Source organism: Schistocerca nitens, chromosome 1 (assembly GCF_023898315.1).
Source record: "Schistocerca nitens isolate TAMUIC-IGC-003100 chromosome 1, iqSchNite1.1, whole genome shotgun sequence".
In the NCBI taxonomy this organism is placed as follows: domain Eukaryota; kingdom Metazoa; phylum Arthropoda; class Insecta; order Orthoptera; family Acrididae; genus Schistocerca; species Schistocerca nitens.
Window position 1 is genome coordinate 1,153,292,316 of NC_064614.1, and position 10,730 is coordinate 1,153,303,045.

Below are 10,730 nucleotides of genomic sequence, written 5' to 3' on the forward strand. Positions count from 1 at the left end.
TTCTTCTGTGGGAGGTTCTGGGTTTGAGGGGATGAGGAAGTGTCTCTGGTTATTTGCTTCTGTACCAGGTCGGGAGGGTAGTTACGGGATGCAAAAGATGTTGTCAGGTTGTTGGTGTAATGGTTCAGGGATTCCGGACTGGAGCAGATTCGTTTGCCATGAAGACCTAGGCTGTAGGGAATGGACTGTTTGATGTGGAATGGGTGGCAGCTGTCATAATGGAGGTACTGTTGCTTGTTGGTGGGTTTGATGTGGACGGACGTGTGGAGCTGGCCATTGGACAGATGGAGGTCTACGTCAAGGAAAGTGGCGTGGGATTTGGAGTAGGACCAGGTGAATCTGATGGAACCAAAGGAGTTGAGGTGGGAGAGGAAATTCTGGAGTTCTTCTTCACTGTGAGTCCAGATCATGAAGATGTCATCAATAAATCTATACCAAACTTTGGGTTGGCAGGCCTGGGTAACCAAGAAGGCTTCCTCTAAGCGACCCATGAATAGGTTGGCGTACGAGGGGGCCATCCTGGTACCCATGGCTGTTCCCTTTAATTGTTGGTATGTCTGGCCTTCAAAAGTGAAGAAGTTGTGGGTCAGGATGAAGCTGGCTAAGGTAATGAGGAAAGAGGTTTTAGGTAGAGTGTCAGGTGATCGGCGTGAAAGGAAATGCTCCATCGCAGCGAGGCCCTGGATGTGCGGAATATTTGTGTATAAGGAAGTGGCATCAATGGTTACAAGGATGGTTTCCGGGCGTAACAGATTGGGTAAGGATTCCAGGCGTTCGAGAAAGTGGTTGGTGTCTTTGATGAAGAATGGGAGACTGCATGTAATGGGTTGAAGGTGTTGATCTACGTAGGCAGAGATACGTTCTGTGGGGGCTTGGTAACCAGCTACAATGGGGCGGCCGGGATGATTGGGTTAGTGAATTTTAGAAAGAAGGTAGAAGGTAGGGGTGCGGGGTGTCGGTGGGGTCAGGAGGTTGATGGAGTCAGGTGACAGGTTTTGCAGGGGGCCTAAGGTTCTGAGGATTCCTTGAAGCTCCGCCTGGACATCGGGAATGGGATTACCTTGGCAAACTTTGTATGTGGTGATGTCTGAAAGCTGACGCAGTCCCTCAGCCACATACTCCCGACGATCAAGTACCATGGTCGAGGAACCCTTGTCTGCCGGAAGAATGACGATGGATCGGTCAGCCTTCAGATCACGGATAGCCTGGGCTTCAGCAGTGGTGATGCTGGGAGTAGGATTAAGGTTTTTTAAGAAGGATTGAGATGCAAGGCTGGAAGTCAGAAATTCCTGAAAGGTTTGGAGAGGGTGATTTTGAGGAAGAGGAGGTGGGTCCTGCTGCGACAGAGGACGGAACTGTTCCAGGCAGGGTTCAATTTGGATAGTGTCTTGGGGAGTTGGACCATTAGGAGTAGGATTAGGATCATTTTTCTTCGTGGCAAAGTGATATTTCCAGCAGAGAGTACGAGAGTAGGACAGTAAATCTTCGACGAGGGCTGTTTGGTTGAATCTGGGAGTGGGGCTGAAGGTGAGGCCTTTTGATAGGACAGAGATTTCGGATTGGGAGAGAGGTTTGGAGGAAAGGTTAACTACTGAATTCGGGTGTTGTGGTTCCAGATTGTGTTGATTGGAATTTTGAGGTTTTGGAGGGAGTGGAGCTGGAAGTGGGAGATTGAGTAGATGGGAGAGACTGGGTTTGTGTGCAATGAGAGGAGGTTGAGGTTTGCTGGAAAGCTTGTGAAGGGTGAGTGAGTTGCCTTTCCGGAGGTGGGAAACCAGGAGATTGGATAGTTTTTTGAGGTGGAGGGTGGCATGCTGTTCTAATTTGCGGTTGGCCTGTAGGAGGATGCTCTGAACAGCCGGTGTGGATGTGGGAGAGGAAAGATTAAGGACTTTTATTAAGGATAGGAGTTGACGGGTGTGTTCATTGGCTAAGTTGATGTGTAGGTGAAGGATTAGGTGGGTGAGGGCAATGGATTGTTCAGTTTGGAACTGGTATAGGGACTGATGGAAAGAAGGGTTGCAGCCAGAGATGGGAACTTTAAGTGTGAGGCCTTTGGGGGTAATGCCAAATGTTAGACAAGCCTGAGAAAATAGAATATGGGAGCGTAATCTGGCTAGGGCGAAGGCATGTTTGCGGAGGGAATGTAAATAAAACTTAATGGGGTCGTTGTGAGGGTGACTTGGTATTAGACGGTGGAAAGTGTAACATGAGGCTGAAATAAAAATGAAAATAAAAATATATGGGGAGAGATAAAGGTGAACTGGAAAGTAACTGGAGATCTGGTGTGAAAAAGGCGGAAAGGTGTTGGTTACAGCTGGGCTATGATGGACTTGGGTTGGTAGACTACGATGTGCACAAAGGTTAGGTGGTTGTGTTGCCGCCAAAACACGTTAAAGGACGGAGAAATTAGGGAAGTTTTCGAAAAAACTGCGTGTAATGTATTAAAAGGAGTGGTTTTGTGGTGGCAGATTATGAAAATGAGGCTAACAATTGTCTGACGAAGAAATAATGACGTTAAAACCTGTGGGAAGCGGCTAAAAATTATCAGTGATGTGGTAAAAACGGAAATGGAAATAAAGCGAAAGGTATTAGAAACAGCCGAAATGGTTGTTTAAAAGGTGAAAGGAACTGTTTGTGAACTAGAAACGGTGGATTTTATAGCAGCGGTAGTGTTGAAAGCGGCAAAAAAAAAATTTTTTTTTGGTTCTGGTTTGGAAGTGGGTTACATATTATTGAGTATATATAGGCGGGATAAAATTGTATAGCAGATTACGGTAAAAAGGAGAAGGTGAATACAAAGTGAAACTACTGGCAAAAACAGAAAGAGAAAAACCCACATCCTTTCGTCTTTCCCTCTCCTTCCCTCTTTCCTGACGAAGCAACCATTGGTTGCGAAAGCTTGAATTTCATGTGTGTGTTTGTGTTTGTGTGTCTATCGACCTGTCAGCACTTTCGTTCGGTAAGTCACATCATCTTTGTATTTAGATATATTTTTCCCACGTGGAATGTTTCCCTCTATTATCTAAAAACAAAGATGATGTGACTTACCGAACGAAAGTGCTGGCAGGTAGCCGGCCGCGGTGGTCTAGCAGTTCTAGGCGCTCAGTCCAGAACCGCGCGACTGCTATGGTTGCTATTGGTTGCGAAAGCTTGAATTTCATGTGTGTGTTTGTGTTTGTGTGTCTATCGACCTGTCAGCACTTTCGTTCGGTAAGTCACATCATCTTTGTTTTTAGATATATTTTTCCCACGTGGAATGTTTCCCTCTATTATCTAAAAACAAAGATGATGTGACTTACCGAACGAAAGTGCTGGCAGGTAGCCGGCCGCGGTGGTCTAGCAGTTCTAGGCTCTCAGTCCAGAACCGCGCGACTGCTATGGTCACAGGTTCGAATCCTGCCTCGGGCATGGATGTGTGTGGTGTCCTTAGGTTAGTTAGGTTTAAGTAGTTCTAAGTTCTAGGGGACTGATGACCACAGATGTTAAGTCCCATAGTCCTCAGAGTCATTTTGCTGGCAGGTCGATAGACACACAAACACAAACATACACATGAAATTCAAGCTTTCGCAACCAATGGTTGCTTCGTCAGGAAAGAGGGAAGGAGAGGGAAAGACGAAAGGATGTGGGTTTTAAGGGAGAGGGTAAGGAGTCATTCCAATCCCGGGAGTGGAAAGACTTGCCTTAGGGGGAAAAAATGACAGTTATACACTCACGCGCGCGCGCACACACGCACACACACACACACACACACACACACACACACACACACACACACACACACAGATATCCATCCGCACATATACAGACACAAGCAGACATTCGTAAAGGCAAAGAGTTTTGAAAATGTCTGTTTGTGTCCGTATATGTGCGGATGGACGCGTGTGCGAGTGCACACCTGCCCCTTAATACCCCCAAGGCAAGTCCCCCGCTCCCAGGACTGGAATGACTCCCCACCCTCTCCCTCAAAACCCACATCCCCCGTATCCCCCTCTCCCCCCCCCGCCCCCCCCCCCCCCATTTTGCCCGACGAAGCAACCATTGGCCGCGAAAGCCTGAACCCCGCGTGCATGCCTGTGCTTGTTTGTGTGTCTATCACATCATCTTTGTTCTCAGGCACATCCCTCCCGCGTGGAATGCCTCCCTCCATTATATTCATATCATATATATACTCTTTGCCTTTACAAATGCCTGCTTGTGTCTGTGTATGTGCGGGTGGATGTGTGTGTGTGTGTGTGTGTGTGTGTGTGCCGGCCGCGGTGGTCTCGCGGTTCTAGGCGCGCAGTCCGGAACCGTGCGACTGCTACGGTCGCAGGTTCGAATCCTGCCTCGGGCATGGGTGTGTGTGATGTCCTTAGGTTAGTTAGGTTTAAGTAGTTCTAAGTTCTAGGGGACTTATGACCACAGCAGTTGAGTCCCATAGTGCTCAGAGCCATTTTTGTGTGTGTGTGTGTGTGTGTGTGTGTGTGTGTGTGTGTGTGCGGGTGTGTACCTGTCCTTTTTTCCCCCTGGGGTGGGTCTTTCCGCTCCCGGGATTGGAATGACTCCTTGCCCTCTCCCTTGGGGTCCACATCCTTTCGTCTTTCCCTCTCCTTCCCTCTTTCCTGATGGGGCGGCCGTTTGTTGCGAGGGCTTAAATTTCGTGTGTGTGTTTGTGTTTGTTTGTGTGTCTATCGACCTGCCAGCACTTTCGTTCGGTAAGTCACATCATCTTTGTTTTTATTATATATATATATATATATATATATATATATATATATATATATATATATATATATATATATATAGGGAAACATTCCAAGTGGGAAAAATATATCTAAAATAAAGATGATGTGACTTACCGAACAAAAGCGCTGGCAGGTCGATAGACACACAAACAAACACAAACACACACACAAAATTCAAGCTTTCGCAACAAACTGTTGCCTCATCAGGAAAGAGGGGAAGGAGAGGGAAAGACGAAAGGATGTGGGTTTTAAGGGAGAGGGTAAGGAGTCATTCCAATCCCGGGAGCGGAAAGACTTACCTTAGGGGGAAAAAGGGACGGGTATACACTCGCACACACACACATATCCATCCACACATATACAGACACAAGCAGACATCCTTTCGTCTTTCCGTCTCCTTCCCTCTTTCCTGATGAGGCAACAGTTTGTTGCTGGCTGTCAAAAATAGTCGACCTTGTAATGAAACTGAAGTAAATAGTTCCTTTGAGGCTATATTTCACAACCAGAATAATCTAATAATAATTAAATGGACACCATAGCTGCAAAGAGGCCTTGATATACTTCATTGGAGACATGTTGAAAATGAATGCCACGACCGGGACTTGAACCGGGGATCTCCTGCTTACATGGCAGACGCTCTATCCATCTGAGCCACCGAGAGCACAGACGATAGTGTGCCTGCAGGGACTTATCCCTTGCACACTCCCCGTGAGGCCCACATTCCCAAAATGTCCACACCACTCCATTCGTAGTGTGCCTAATAGATGTTTGCCCATCATACTCATTAGTCATGGCAGATTAATCTACCAAGTCCTGTAAGAGTTCAGGCATAGCGTGTGGGTCTCACGGGGAGCGTGCAAGGGATAAGTCCCTGCAGGCACACTATCCTCTGTGCTCTCAGTCGCTCAGATGGATAGAGCATCTGCCATGTAAGCAGGAGATCCCGGGTTCGAGTCCCGCACGGGTCACACATTTTCAACATGTCCCCAATGAAGTATATCAACGCCTCTTTGCAGCTAGGGTGTCCATTTAATTATCATTTCATTCTAGCAAAGCTGCATGGTCACCGACGGTAACTGTTCTATCGGGAACAGATACTACCATCATATATAATTAATAATAATTGATTCCTTTTAATGACCCACTGACTTATATGATATGGTTGCTGAACAGTTCAAAGAAAATGTGAGCCTCATTCTAAATAGGTACCCCACTCATACAATTAGAGTTAATGGTGACTTCAATCTACCCTTGATATGTCACCGAAAATAAATGTTTTAAGTCAGTTGTAGGCATAAAATGTCATCAGAAATTGTCCTGAATGTATCCTCTGGAATTTATTATTGACAGTTAGTTTAGGAGCCTACTTGATGTGTAAACTGCTGTGAAAACGTACTTGACCTCTTAGCAACAAATAAAACTGAGTGTATAGGAAGCATTAGGATGGATGCATGGATTAGTGGCTATAAGGTTACTGTAGCAAGACTGAATATTAGCAAGTCTGAATACTATAACATCCAGATCCAACAAAAATAACCACAAAATATATCTGTTAAAGAAAAAAAAAAGATAAAAATTAACTTGACACTTTCCTAAGAGTGAGTTTCTACTCCTTCCAATCTGACTATGTCAGCATAGAGTAGATATAGTCTAAATTTAAAGAAATACTGATGACAGAAATTGGGAGATATGTACCAAATAAATTAATAGCAGATGGTACAGACTGACTACAGTACACAAAACAAGTGAGAACACTGTTGTGGAAGCAATGAAAACAGCATGCCAAATTTAAAAGAACTAAAAATCTACAAGATTTGTGATCTTCTACTGAAGCCCAAAACTTAGTGCAGGCTTCAGTGTAAGATGGTTTAATAGTTCCCACAATGAAAGCTTTTCTTGAAATCTGGCAGAAAATCCAAAGATAGTCTGGCCATATGTAAAGTACACCAGCAGCAAGACATGATCAATACCTTCAATGCATGATAGCAATGGCAATGTTACTGATGACAGTGTCACAAAAGCAGAGTTACTAAACACAATTTTCTGAAGCTCCTTCACCGAAGAAGATGACGTGAATATTTCAGGATTCAAGGAAGAACAGTTGCCAATATGAGTAACTCAGTAGTAGATATCCTTGGTGCAGCACAGCATTTTAAATCACTAAATAAAGGCAAGGCCTCCTGTCCAAATAGTTTACCAATTAGATTCCTTCCAGCATATGCTGTTACAACACCTCCATACATAGCAATAATATACAACTGTTCATTCAATGAAAGATCTGCACCAAGGACTGGAAAAGTTGCATAGATCACACGAATAGTCAAGAAAGGAAATAGAAGTAATCCACTGAATTACAGACCCATACCACTAATGTCAATTTGTTGTAGGAATAAAAATAGCCAAAATGGACTCAGAAAATATCTTTCTTGTGAAACACAACTAGCTTTATTCACATGAGGTAATGAGTGCTGTTGACTGGGGATCTAAAATTGATTCCATATTTTTAGATTTTCAGAGGGCTTTTGAATACCATTCCTCACAAGTGACTTCTAATCAAATTGTGTGCCTGTGGAGTATCATCTCAGTTGCACAACTGGACTCTTGATTTCCTGTCAGAAAGGTCACAGTCCGTAGTAACTGACAGAATGTCATCAAGTAAAACAGAAATGATATCTGATATTCCCAAAGGAAGTGTTACAGTGGATCTGCTGTTCCTGATCTATATAAACCATTTAGGAGACAATCTGAGCATCCTTCTAAGACTGCTTGCAGATGGTGCTGTCATTTATCATCTGTTAAAGTAACCAGATGATGAAAATTCATTGTACAATGATTTATATAAGAGATGTGTACAGTGCAAAAAGTGGCAATTGACTCTGAATAACGAAAAGTCTGAGGTTACCCACATGATTACTAAACAAAATCCATTAAATTTCAATTACATAATAAATCACAAAAATATAAAGACTATCAATTCAATAAAATACTTAGAGATTACGAAACAGACTTTAAACTGCTGTAAGACTGCTCATTTATTTTTTTTTCATTGTTTCTTGTCATGACATGTTTCGGAATCATCCCAACATTTATGACCATAGAGTACATATGTACAACATGACTTTGACATATCAGTTGTGTATTGTCAAGACTAGAAGTTATGCCTGTTAGGTTTCTTGTTAGTATTAAATTTTAAATGGATGAAGCTTAAGCTTCAATTGATGTTACACAACTGGTATGTCAAAGTTGTGTTGTACATGTGTACTCTATGGTCATCAGATGATGGGATGATCCCGAAATGTGTCATGACAAGAAACAATAAAGAAATTCACAAAAAAATCAGTCAATATTTTTCAGTAACATTACAGCATTTTCATAATTACTGTGATAATGATTGCATTCCTCTGTAAGGATTTTCAATCCAATTTAGGTTAAATTACAATTACAAATAACTTAAATTGGAATGGTCACATAGATAATATTGAAGGGAAAGTGAACCAAAAACTGTGATTTATTGGCAGAACACTTGGAAGATGCAACAGGTCTCCTAAAGACACTGCCTGCAATATGCTTGTCTGCCCTCTTCTGCAGCATTGCTGCACAATGAGGGAATTTTACCAAAGATGATTGACAGATGACATAAAAACTTCAAAGAGGAGCAGCTTGTTTTGATTCATTGTGAAGTGGGGGGAGAGTGGAAATGAAGTGCAAATTGAGGCTGCAGTAAAGGCATTTTTCATTGGGATGGGATATTTTCACAAAATTTCAATCAACAACCTCCTCCTCTGAATCTGAAAATATTTTGTTGGTACCCGTTTGCGTAGGGAGAAGTGATCATTGTAATAAAATACGAGAAATCAGAGCTGGCATGGAAAGATTTAAGTGTTTGTTTTTCTGAGCACTATTTGAGAAAGGAATGGTAGAGAAGTAGGTGGAAGTGATTTGATGAAGCCTCTGCCAGGCACATAATTGTGAACTGAAGAGAAGTTATGTAAATGTAGATGTAAAAAGCCTCTGCTGTTTGGTGAGTGATTTCCTCTACTCCTAAGTTATTTACATTATGCACGAACTTTCCTGACTAATAACAGGGTAAATTCAAACAAATGAGAGACTTTATCTGCCATATGAAGCCATCAAAATCCAATGGAAATTGTGGTAGTATCATTGAATCCTGTGATAAACGCGGTTTTATTAAGATTACGTGGAAGCTTGTTATTTTAGGAGATTGTTAACTTTCTACGTATATTGATATAAAATCAGCCAATATATAAACAATACATTGATAATTTCCTATGTGAGTCTGCAAGTAGGCATAATGGACAATGCCAACACCACTAGTAGTGGCTTCCGTGACATATCTGGCTGTGATGAGAAACTCTTCCATCAACTATTCCAATTGTGAATCAGTGTGAAAGCTGCTAACCAGATTCCCTAGTGGGAACTATACGAAACAATGACAGAGTGACTACATTCCCTTGCTGGTCCCATGTGTGATAACGAATGCGGTATTGGTAATTTGATAACTAAAGTGTTCAGCATTGTAGTAACCTCTGAGATATGCATTCAGGAAACTTTGACTTAGGGCCAAATATGGATACAGTGGCTTATAATCTGTGACAAGATGAAATTAGTTGTCACAGGAAACTGCAGAACATCTGGATTCCAAAGATAATTTTCAGTATCTCCTTCCCTACGTAGGAATAATTTTTTTGTGCTTTGATGAGCATATTGGAAACAAATACAATGGGTCATTCTGAACCATTCAGATACTTATGAGACAAAATGGCCTCAGTGCCATAGGATGATGTGTCTGGACAACACTAGAGGTAAATAAGGCTGATACAAAATCAGGCAAGAGCAGTTTGGAGAAATTTTTTCATCATAAGAAATGCTTGGTGACAATCCCTGGCCCACTGGAAAAAAAGAACCTGTTTGCTCTGCAAATGATTGAACTATAATTGCAATTTAGTTAATAAATTGTGCATAATATATAAACTTGCCTATAAAGACCAGCAGGTCCTTAATGTTCTTTGGTACTGGAGTATATTAAACGGCTGCCACAACCTCTGATGCCAATTTGAGGCCTTCCTGACCAAGAATGTGTAATATTTACTTAATACAAAGCTGAAAGAAGGAACATTTTAATAATTTGCAGTTTAATCTGTCTTTCAACGAATGGAAAATACATGCCTTAGGTTCAATAAATGTTCCGTCTTAGTTCTTCCTGTCACTGTTATTTCATACACATAATTAACCCACTATAGAATGTTGGCAAAAATTTTTCTAGGAACTTCTGAAGGACTCCTTTTATGCAAAGAACACTGAAAGTGTAACCTGTTACATTGACAGAGCCCAGCCAAAAGGTGTACTTCATACCAGAATGCCTTTAGAAGCTTCATCAAAAAGAAAATATTATTCTGAAATATTGATGTTGGGGAAATACTGACACCTGCCAGTTTTGGAAAAAATTCATTAGGACATGGAAAGGGGTCTGAGTCAATAAGTGACTGCACCTTTACTGTATTTTTTAATTCCCCACAAGGTGTAACACACTACCTGGTTTATTAACACTGACTAAAGGTGATGCTCATCTGCTAAAAGGGATAGGCGACAGCACTTTTAACTCCTCTAAGCAATGGAGTTCTACTTTAACCTCATCCAGCATGGTTAAAGTTATTGAGTGGGTTTTGAAAAATTCCAGTAGTGTTGACTCTTTCATTGTAATGTGGGTGAAAAGAATTAGAAGCCATTCCCAAGACAGAGAAAATAAGAGTGCATACTGAAAGCATATAGAATCTACATACTTTTGCACATGGAACATTGTTAGGAATTGTTTGGACTGAGTGTTGGACAGAAAAGACAAAGACAAAAATTCACATCCAGGCTGAAAATATTTTCCACTGTGGGTTCTTCTACTACAGAGAAAATGAAAGGTTCTGGTTACTTGCTTATATATTAATTCCAGGACTACCTCGCATATATCAGAATTTCGTAATGAATGTGAGT